The sequence below is a fragment of the Paramisgurnus dabryanus genome, chromosome 9, assembly GCF_030506205.2.
Source record: "Paramisgurnus dabryanus chromosome 9, PD_genome_1.1, whole genome shotgun sequence".
Lineage (NCBI taxonomy): Eukaryota > Metazoa > Chordata > Actinopteri > Cypriniformes > Cobitidae > Paramisgurnus > Paramisgurnus dabryanus.
The window spans coordinates 32,886,253-32,897,574 of record NC_133345.1 but is presented as its reverse complement, the minus strand read 5'-3'; the positions used below and the strand labels follow the sequence as shown (position 1 = coordinate 32,897,574).

The 11,322-nt window shown below is 35.9% G+C and overlaps 1 protein-coding gene and 1 long non-coding RNA gene across 2 annotated transcripts in view; one reads left to right on the top strand and one right to left on the bottom strand.

The window, feature by feature from the left end:
- LOC141282557 (uncharacterized) overlaps positions 1-11,322 on the top strand; it is an 83,702-nt gene that overhangs the window by 4,486 nt on the left and 67,894 nt on the right. Inside the window, exon 2 of the long non-coding RNA XR_012337347.1 lies at positions 79-225. This is a non-coding gene — a long non-coding RNA (uncharacterized lncRNA). The remainder of the gene's footprint in view (positions 1-78; positions 226-11,322) is intronic.
- The window catches only part of pepd (peptidase D), a 76,707-nt gene that overhangs the window by 14,034 nt on the left and 51,351 nt on the right, over positions 1-11,322 (bottom strand). The gene's annotated exons all lie outside the window — the stretch shown is intronic.

Below are 11,322 nucleotides of genomic sequence, written 5' to 3'. Positions count from 1 at the left end.
GGAAATCATTTCAGAGTGAAACCAAATATTCAACAAGAAAAAGCTAAATGCATTCTCTCTCTCTTTCATAAATCACAGGCTGTGTTTATATCCTGAAAGTGTTCATCAGTGGTCTCTACTCAGCTGTGCTTGAGGATTTAACAGGACTAAAAATCAAGTGAATCTTTGCTTTCTCTCTCCTGTTGGGTCCCACAGAGCTTCAGAAGACCATAGCATCACCTGCAGGTATCATTATGATGGCTGGTGCCCTGATCAATGTTCTCTCTCTCTGTCTCACACACACACACACACACACACACAATCAAAGAAGCTGCGTTTGCCTGCAGCCACAGTAAATATGATCAAATGAAGCAGGTCATCTTTCAATATAGAGATCATATAGCCAGATCATCAGTGCAGAACCTTTGAAGATCATACACACACTCACACACAAAGAGACACACACATACACACACACAAACACATAGAGAGACACATGCATGCACACGCACGCACACGTGATTTTAGCAAATTGAGAATTGAATTGAAAAGTGTTTCACATTTGGGTAAATCCTGACTCAGACTTCTGCCAGAACCTGTATGTTTTTACTGCTTTGTTTTATCATTAGGGCTGGATATGATATGACCAAAATTACCAATACATTTTAAAATTTTGTGTAATATGGTATAAATCTGATAACGGTAATGTTACAAAAAGCCTTTGGGATAAACTGCAAAGAATGTCCACAACAAATGTCTGTACCTATGAACTAATTTGCCAAGTCTATGAAACCTCCTCCCATAAAACTACTGTATATAATATAAAAAATAGTATAAATAAATACAGTATATGTTCATCTTTAATTTGTTTTTAGCCTTACAAAATGAAATGACCTCACTGTCAAATAAACACAAGACTTTAACTCAAGGCTTTGAACCAGTTCACAGAACGAAAACCAGAAACTTTTGATGTTTTGCAAGTAACAGAAACAAAACTTTCAAAAAGTATATGTTCCAGAACATAATCATTTATTTGAAATAATTGTAACCGGTTAATACCATTATTTTTTTCGTTCTCTGACAAGATTTCTATGCAATACTCTGTGAAGTTCACTTCGGGTCGTCGTTGACTCATCTGAGAAAAGAGAAGTTTTCCACCAGCAAGTAAACTAACTTACTCAAGCCCAAGTCTCTAATGCTCAATCATAAGAGGGAAATATTGTAGGCTACCAAGTATCTCAAGATGTTTGTTTTTTAATACTAATTAGTGATGTAACAGATCACAATTGATCCCTCATCTGTACAGATCACGACCCACGGTTCGGCTTGCCTTGTATGTGATTCGCGGATTAATACGCAAATTTAAATAGGGGGAAAGTTGATTATTTGCATGTGAATCAAAGACTTGCAAATGTTAACACTTAAGTGATTTTAAACAATTTAACCACAAAAAGGCGCTAAAGTGAGGAATTTTCTTTACGCACAGATGCACATGTGGTTGAATGTGTCCGGCCCAACTCCAATCAAACATGATTATCCCTATGCCCTGCAAAGATCAGAACTCTTGATCTGTAAACTTTAGAAAGAGTTGCGTTATTAACTGGTTCGGGAACTTAATTTTTTTGTTCTAACTGGTTCAGGAACGTCAATTTTAGGGTTGAACCGAAAACATTAAAATACTGTTTCTGTTCAGAAAGAACCAATTGGGAAAAATTCTGTTTCAAAGCCCTGCCTTTAATATTAATAAGGTTCACCTGAAAATCAGTCAGTGATAAATGCTGTAATGCAGGGCTCTCAAACTAATGGATTTCATCAGTCACAGTATTGACTTTCATAGTTTTGATCAATTTGTTATTAAAGTAATATGTGGAAAAATATTAAAAGATAGCCTAAGTGAAAGTGACCCTATAAGTTACATAAGATAGTTGCACAGAAAAATTGATATTAAAGCTCTATTTGTAATTGCATAACAAGTTACATCATGATATATTGGATACTACTGTACATTATATACATACCATACTCATAACGAGACAAGTGTCATAGCTTCATGCATACTTTCATCTTTTACACGTTTCTCATCCTTCCCCTTTTCTAACCTGGGCACCTGATGGTTTAAGATTATTTTTCTCATCTGTAATTCAGTTTGTGTTGCATTACATCTCCCGTTCTCCCTCTCTATACGTTGTCATGTGTTTTAAGGCATGACGTGAATGGACATGGGACGCTGTAACGTATATCAAAATATCAGAATGTGTTTAGAAACCATAACACTGTTACTGAAAAAATGTTACTGACGAATATATTGATATTGAATTATTTCTCAGATCCATTTATAATATTACATTACTGACATCCCTTTTCACTTATGTGTTAAAAAGGAAGAAAATCTGCTTTATAATCCGTTTCTGAAAATCAACAGATTCTCTCATAGAAGCGTTCATGAGACGTCGCCTGATAAACTTCTGACAGCTGAAAAAGCTTTTGATTTGGTTACATAAAAGTGAAACTCATGCATAAGTAATCTTCTTATAAAACTTATATAATCAATCTCATTATAACATTTGTGTAAATACATTTGGAGGGATGTGGCAGTGGAGGCACAGAAATGAAAAGTGTTGAGAGAGGACGATCTCTCGCTGTCTTGTTCATCCTCCCTGAGAGACACTTTCACCAGAATAAAAACTGTTGCAAATGAATTCAGCAAGAAGAGATGCAAACGTTCAGTTTCACAGAGAGATTTAAGACTGGGAAATCTCATAAGAGAGAGAGAGAGAGACAGCCTGCGAATAAATTTAAATTATTCTGAAACCATCTAGTAAAGTATTGGAGTACTTTCGTGAAATAAAAACACATTTATTTTCTCAAAACACTTTTCATCAATGCACAATCTTTTAAAGACATTGAATACAAGACTGGATTTTTTATCAGAATAATTTGATCATCCTTTCTGCTTGTGGGCTACTGGTTAATGTTAACCAATACTCAGATAGATCAACAGACATTGTTTTAAACTGCAGTAATGCAGCCAGATTTAACTTCTCACTTTAGTTTCCTTTAATCAATTTCTGATGGATAAAATTCTGTGCTACATTTTTTCTTCTTTAATATCCGGTTTCATTTAAAAACATCACGTACTGTAATAGCTTGCTGCCAGTGTGACATGTTGACTGAAAAATGAATGATTAAAGATTTTCTATATGTGGCAAGCATAAATCATAACATAAATGCAGAGAGGGTACTGTAAAATCCTAAAAACAAAGTTGCTTTAAAGGGATAGTTTACCCAAAAATGAAATTCTGTCATCATTTTCTCATCCTCATGCTGTTCTAAACCTGTATGAGTTCTTTACATTTTGATAAATGATGGAAAGCACGATGGATGTGCCTCTCCATCACTGAGTCCGATACACATCTAGATGCATAGCCTACGATACAATACTTAAAATATAAATATGAAGCAGTTACCAATGCCATACGATGCAATTCACCCCATTATGATGCAGTGCGATCCAATTCGTATCGGTTCAACATGATGTCATTCAATGCAGCATGATGCAATGAAAAAATATGATGCTATACAATTTAATATGGTACAGGTTGGTTTTGTATATGGGCGTCATAACTATTATAAGGGGTTAATCACACAGAACTCATGTATGGCAGTGGTACTATGGTAGTACTATGTATTATATACAAACGGAAGTAGGTGGTTTCGGGTATTCATTTGGGGCATTTGTCTGTTCACTTGTCAGAGTGCCATCATTTAAATCCATTCCACTACAGGAAAGCCCTAATAATTAAAATCCGTTCAGCATTTTAGCTACAGCCTTGACTTTTCCGCTTCCTAAAATCCATTCCACTTGACTCATTTAAAGTCCATATAATTTAAACTCCATTTCGTGTTTTCACTACCTTTGCTAACTCTACTCCCACTACACAACAAAAGTTATAAAAGCAATTGTTTAATTTAAAGGCACCAGAATACATAAAAATGGCATCTACTATGTCTACTATCTATGTTTTGGACCCACCCACATTTTTTGTGCTTCTGACGCCCATGGATTTGTAAATAATTTGTGGAGGATAGCTTCATGTTATGCTCACATGCCTCGGTTTCCGTAGTGTTATGATAAATACTTTTATGAATAATAAAAGTATAGCACATCTACCAATAATTATACAGAAATAAATGTTTTTTACTGACGCAAAATATGTTAAAAACAATGCATCGTGATGCAAATGCTAGTTTATATCCGTGGCACAGTTTCAAACCATTGCATTGCATCGTTAACTTTTTATCCCGATGCACCGAGCGGAATTTTCCCATCCCTAGTAATCACACAGCTGATTGAAACCATTGACTTCCATAGTAGGAAAAACAAATATTATGGAAGTATTGTTATAAATGATGAAGAAGATATTTTGATAGATGATGGTAAGCAACACAGTTGAAGGTACTCATTCAATTCCATCATATTTTTTTATTCCTACTATGGAAGTCAATGGTTACAATCAGCTGTTTGCTTACCATAATTGATCAAAATATCTTCTTTTGTGTTAATCAGAAAAAAAAACATTCATACAGGTTATAAACAACATGAGGAAGAAAAAATCATGACAGAAGTTTCATTTTTGGGTGAACTGTCCCTTTAAAATGCTATAGAGTAACCATTTTTGGCTGAATGGTTTCATAAAGAAACTTTAACATCTGCATGAATCTTTCTGGTTTATAATTGGTTATTTGTAGTGAAATAATTTTTTTTTGGGGATTATAAAAATTTATAAAAAAACATGAATCTGTAAAGAACCTTTAGCACCTACATTATAAAGAGTGTAATGTTGCTTATCATCAAAGACGGTTTCACATAACCAAGAAAGTGTAAAATCACACAATTATAGTTGTGCCCAAATTCACATAAAACTTTATAACCTTCTGTCACAGATTTCTGAAAAAGAAGTTTAAAATAACTTCTGTTCATTACACAAATACTACAATCTTCAGGGGACTAAACTTAAGCTTTGTTTCATCGCAGTGTCCTGCTGTCTACATCCAAACACTGAACCTCGTACGTCTGATATGAAACTTTTTACAAATGCAGAAACACGTGACAGAAATGATGAGATGTGACAGAGGTTTGATATCAACAGTGAGAGGGGTGTAATGTTATCTCCCCTGCTCAGCGACACATCACATATCAAACACTTTGAAGTCACAGCCAGTGGCCAATCACACGACTCATTCAATCTTCAGGCTGTTTCTAATTACAGTTATATATGAATGTGATCTGAGGACGAGGTGAAAATAAAGGTTAGCGAGCGAGAGACAGAACCACACACAGATGGTCACATAACAACGTGCACGACATAAATGTCAAAAACAAGAGCCAGACTTCATTCTCCAACACAGAAAACACATCCGTGTGCGATTGTTCTTTAGCTGAATTAAATCAAATCAATTATAAGTTATAGTTATAAAGAAACATGAGTGACCACTGGTGTCGACTTATTTATAAAGACATTAAGATTTTGCCTTGGCATTTAACAACAGCACCTGATGAGAGGAACAGTGGGGAAGGGAATTGTGGGATAGATTTCAGTGGCGTCTTTCATCCTGCATGTTTAGTTCCCCTGTCACCTGCACTGCCTATTTATAACCTGTAACCATAACAACAGCTGTATTTCTTTATAAATATAAGAGAAAGACTTCACCTCTTCACAGCATCTTTATCTGAATCTTCCAACATCAGAATAAAGGAAGAGAAACCAAACGACTCAGGATCTCATGCAACATTTGACTTTGTTTGAGAAGCTACGTGTGAAACGTCAGGACAGTGAAACCTTAAATAGATGACAAAATAAAGAAAACAACCAGTGCTTCCGTTTCACATCCAAACCTTTCAAGAAAAAACACAAGCTGACAGATGAAATAGCTGACAACATCTAAAAAGACGTAGAACTGAGTCCTACCACAAACTCTAAAATATGATTAATATAGGTCGACCGATACGGGTTTTTTTCTGACCGATTCCGATTTTTAGAAATCAGGGCAGCCAATGGCCGATATATGATGCCGACTTTCTATTTGTACATAATAATCAAAATATCCTCATCATTAGCAGATATTTAAAATGTAAATTTCAGTATTTAATCCCAAGTATTTAAAAAAAATATGATTGTTCTTCATGAAGAGTTTTACAACCTTCTCCACACCATACATTTCTTGCTCTTTGATCAGTTTTTTACCATGGCTTTTATTGCTTTCTAGGATAAAATCCTTCTTTGATAGACCTGATAAATGAATTATTCATCATAAAGTTAACATAGTAAACGTCTATGTTTTTTAGTTCAGACTGTTATTTAGGGTAAATCTTTCTAAACACATTTACATTCTCATTTCTGAGGCGCTATGAGTGACTGATTGTGCTGACAGTGACGTCTTGCGAGTTTAGTGTCGGTTCAAAGGAGTCAGTCCGCGAACCGGACACGTTGTGTGCTAATCCAGACTGAGCAACGCAAAACTATAAACAAAGTATTACTGTAACAACACAAAAAACATTTCCTCGGTGGATATGATTTGGTCTTCCTACCTTTCGCCATCATGTCAGTTTTGTTTTGAGTAATATGCGCGAAGGAGAAAGCAGAGAGAGACAGTTTGAAGTAGGGCTGGGTATTGGCAAGGGCCTCATGATACGATACATATCACAATACATGGCCCATGATACAATTCATCACGATACAAATACAATATGTTGCATGTTGTGATACGTTGCCATACTTTTTCTATTTTTCATATAAAAAAATATAGCTTTTTTAACCAAAGTGTCACCGCGTGTCGACTTTGAAAGTTGCAGGTGTTTTTGCATTTTCTAACATTTTCTCACTCCCGCTAACTTCTGAGACATTGGCCAAATGGCCGTATATGACAGACAGGTTGTTTGACGCACAAAGAGGGATTTGGGAACAATAACAAAACTATATCAATAGTAGATATCGAAATATCGATACACTTTCGTGGAAAATTGAGATCTGTACAGTTACAGTTACGTTACAGTCAAGATTTACACTCCAACATTAAATTAACTACAATGTTGTTACAATGATAAAAACAAAGTTGTGACTGCTGAGTTACCGTTATATGCTGGTTAATGCTTTATGCTAGTTAATGCTATATGCTAGCGTTTAAGCTGAATTGATTATTCCTCAAAATCTGATACAGACTCAAACATAAGATCTGTTTACACACACACACAGAGCTACTGAAGGAGAAACAGCCAATCAGAGCAGAGCTCAACATTTTTATTATAGGTAATAATAGACTATTTTATTCTTAAGGCAAATCCTAGGGTTGTAAATGGACATGTAAAATAAAGACACAAACCTTCTATGTAGATATCAGAGAACAATTTAACAGATTATTACAATGCATTCTTTGGCACCTTTATCATTTCTAAGTTTGTTTGGCACATGCAGTGTCAGATATAACCTGTAACAAACATCGCTTTGACCCACTGGAGATAACAAGCGTTTAGCTGACAATGAGTTAAAGCCAAAGATTTGATGTCTCTAAACTTTCTGGCATCACGGTTACTTTAGTTGGACTTAATTGCTCCCTGAGAGACCAATCGTGTGGTCAAATCGTCCTGGCCATGGCCCAGTGCATTCTGGGTATCCTTCACCTTTAAAAACCTTGATCCATACAAGCAATATTCAATGTTTCTAAATAAATAACACCATGACAGCTGTTATCTCAAATGCCACGAGACAAATTAAACCTCTTTCGATGTGAACTGCTGAGATGTTTTGGCAGGTGAACTTCTTGAAGTACGACGCTTTAGTAAACTCGGATGATCTGAGAATTAAACTTGTCTGAGAAAACTATTTGTCATGCAAGCATCTGTATCTCCGCAGACCATAAACTTTGAGTGAACTTTAGAGAAAAACAACTTTTCTAACCCGCTGTCACCACGTACAATTGTTCTGCCAGCTTTCAGTTCTTTATATTTGCTTCACGCTTTCAAACCACACTGAGAACCGTATGACACAGAAAAATGCATCGATCTCTCAGCGTGCAGACAGATGCTTCAGAAAAACCTTCACTTTATATCTTTCACCTTTGAATATCTTCATCATGTGTTGCCTGCAGACAACCCAAACTTTATTCTTACCATGTTCATTATTTGCTCTTAAAAATGTCTGCGGGACAAAGAAAAAAAGTGTTGTCGTCGAGGTACAAAGGCAAAGTTTAAAACACCACAGGAGGAGTTCAGAGAGAGAGATCCGTCAGCCTGCGGCTATGAAGAGAAACAGCCGGCATTAATCTAAGAAAGCAACTGTTCCTGAAGCCTCGTATCAACACGTTTGTCCTAGTTTAGCGCCACATGAGCAAATTAAAACGCAACTTCTGTAGCAGCCCCAAAAATGAAAATACTGTCATCATTCAGTCACTTTTATGTGATTCCAAACTGGTATGACTCTCAGTCTCTTACACAACACATAAGATACAACCAACATTACAAAATCCCTGGTAGCCCTTCAGGCAGGTACTCTTTGATATTCAGTAGCCCGATATTAATAGAAGTAACCTGAATAAAAAAATACATTATTTACATGTAGAATATGAATAAATCCTGGATTTCCATTAGAGCTGCAAAGAATTATGCTGTACATAAGTGTACATAATCTTTAAATATACATTGACATGGATTAACATTACTTTATGGTAATGAGCTATGACGTGGTTCGGAAGCAACCAATCACAAGGCGGAAACGTTTGGCAGCCACTACTCGGAAGGAGAATGGATTCGAGGGTTTTTGACACTCTCGCTGGCGGTGTGAATATCCATCGGGTGAATAAATCTACATGCACGCTTTATCTTCACGGCCACTACACTTTGGCCAAATACAAGAAAACGTAATGTAAGCAGTCAAGTGCAAAGACAGCAAGTGTGGTTATTTGGATGCAGCCAATGTTTCCCCCGTGCTAAAAATCATATAATAATAAATGTGATGTCAAGATGTCATCGCGGCCGCTGTGTCGTCGAGAGAACTGATGAGACCTCCTTAAAAAAACAATTACCTGAATCGTTGAAATGCTGGATTAAGATCGTTTGGGGGGTCGAATCGAGACCAGGATCTTTTAACGATTAATCGTGCAGCTCTAATTTCCATGCAAGCCAACTGTTCCTGCCCATCTCCACACTGGATCTCATCACCATTTAATAGTAATTCAATTAATCATAAGACATCATATTACGTTTGTCCAGTCACAAAATCATTTGTCGATCAAAAAAATAAAAAGCGAGTTCTGCACGGAGCCATATATGGCCTAATGTCACAAATTTGATTTCTTTCTCAACTGATTATTTTCACTTCAAAACATTCATAATTGTTTTAACAAGAACGCCGAGATTGCTTTGTGTGAATCTGTCCGGTTAAAACCTGAGAAATGATTTTTGTGTGTGCGCTGTCGGAAATATTACTCTCTGTGTGTGAGTACAGAAATCCTCAATCCATATGTCTAATGTTAGCACTATATTTTCTCATAGCAATCCTTGACACTGATATTTGATTTATGCTGAGCTACAGCAAATTGCACTTCTCTGATTTTTGTTCTTGTCGGGATTTTTGACATAACTGTCAGCAAGTTCCCAACTCTCTATACTGCGCATGCAATCTAAATCACATTTAAGCAGGACATTTCACTTGTTACGTGGGGACAGTAATGACTGACAAGATGACATTGGAGAAAAATGTGCACATAAATGACAAATCATTACTGCTGCTCCATGTACAGTTTGAGGATCGCGAATGGAAAGTAAAAATGAATGCAAGTGCACATTCAAATGCAATTTCAATACTCAATGCCCGAATTACATACAATACAATAAAATATAATATAATTACGTAAACAAATCTAAGAAAATGCAAAAACACTAAAATATATGTTTCCTCCCGGATTATTATTTTGGTAGCACAATAGCGCCAGGGCGTCAGGCTAGCAATTTTGCGAGCCCTGATACACCACAATGTTTATAAAGGAAAATTGAACATTAAACATAATAAAAGTATCATGAAAGTTACTTTCTATGATTGATGTGTTCCTCTGAGACAAACGACAGCTTTGGGTGGCATATTCTAAAATATAAGTTTGTATTAGCTTTCTTTTAAAGGAACAATTGACGTTAAAGGCCCAATAGCACTTAACATTTTTATGCATAACCGAGGGTCAGTGAACAGTCATCAGAATAATATATTTGCACGGGTTTGGAGCAAATTTGGGTGGTCAAATGTTCCTCTTTTGGTGAACTATTTCTAAAACATAATCAGATTCAAGATCTGGTTCATTCACATGAAGTTCCTGTATTTCTGACCATTCTCACATGTTTTGCTGTTAAAGATAAAAACAGCACCAGCAATCCAACATGAATCGCCTCTGCTTTTCTCATCGCATCTAACAAACTCAATTGAAATTGATTCTTTGTGTCAAATTCCAGACTGTAGAAAGCATCAGCACGTCTGTGGCCATTAATGTTCATTCAGACTGAAGACAGAACTGTTAGACTATAGTAAGATATCTCAGTAAGATTGAGCCGTAACCAAACAAACAGAAACCACTGAAGGTTGTTAATCCACAGGACTGGAATCGTTTCATTTCAGCTATAATTGAGCTTTAGCCCGGCAGTGATTCACATTATTAACACTGAAGGCTCTCACCTGCTTCACTTAACAAGCAATTACAAATCTAATTCTGTAAAAATGTCTTACAAATGAAAAAGTTACAAGGCCTGTATGAAAACTACAATCACACACAGATAAAGAAGTCTGTGGAAACACAACGATCATTATTCATTATTGTTTTGATCCAATAATCGTACATTTTGAACGAATTCATATGAATTAGCCAACTCATAAAGTCCTTACAAATTCCCATATGATCAGGCTGGGTATTCTTATAATTTAATAAATGTATCAGAAATGTAGATTACATCATTTCTTCAGTTTAATGAGCTGTGTTTCGTGATCACATTCAAACTTTACTTAGTGTGTAAGATTGCTATTGGAGCATAAATAATATGTGACATATGTTCTTTAACAGAATTCACTTCTGAATTCAGAGTAGAGACTACAGAGAACGTCTGATTTGGATTACAGGCATCTAATTCCCAGATATATGACGTGAATATAGACTGTTTCAGCAGTAACAACATAAAGAAGAGGCATTCGTGGTCATCACGTAACTTCCGTTAAGAATAAATGACAACAAAGTCCTTTTATACATGATTATCAGTCATGTGACCTTATACGTCATTCTAGTTGCCTGCCACCATCTTGAGAACCTACA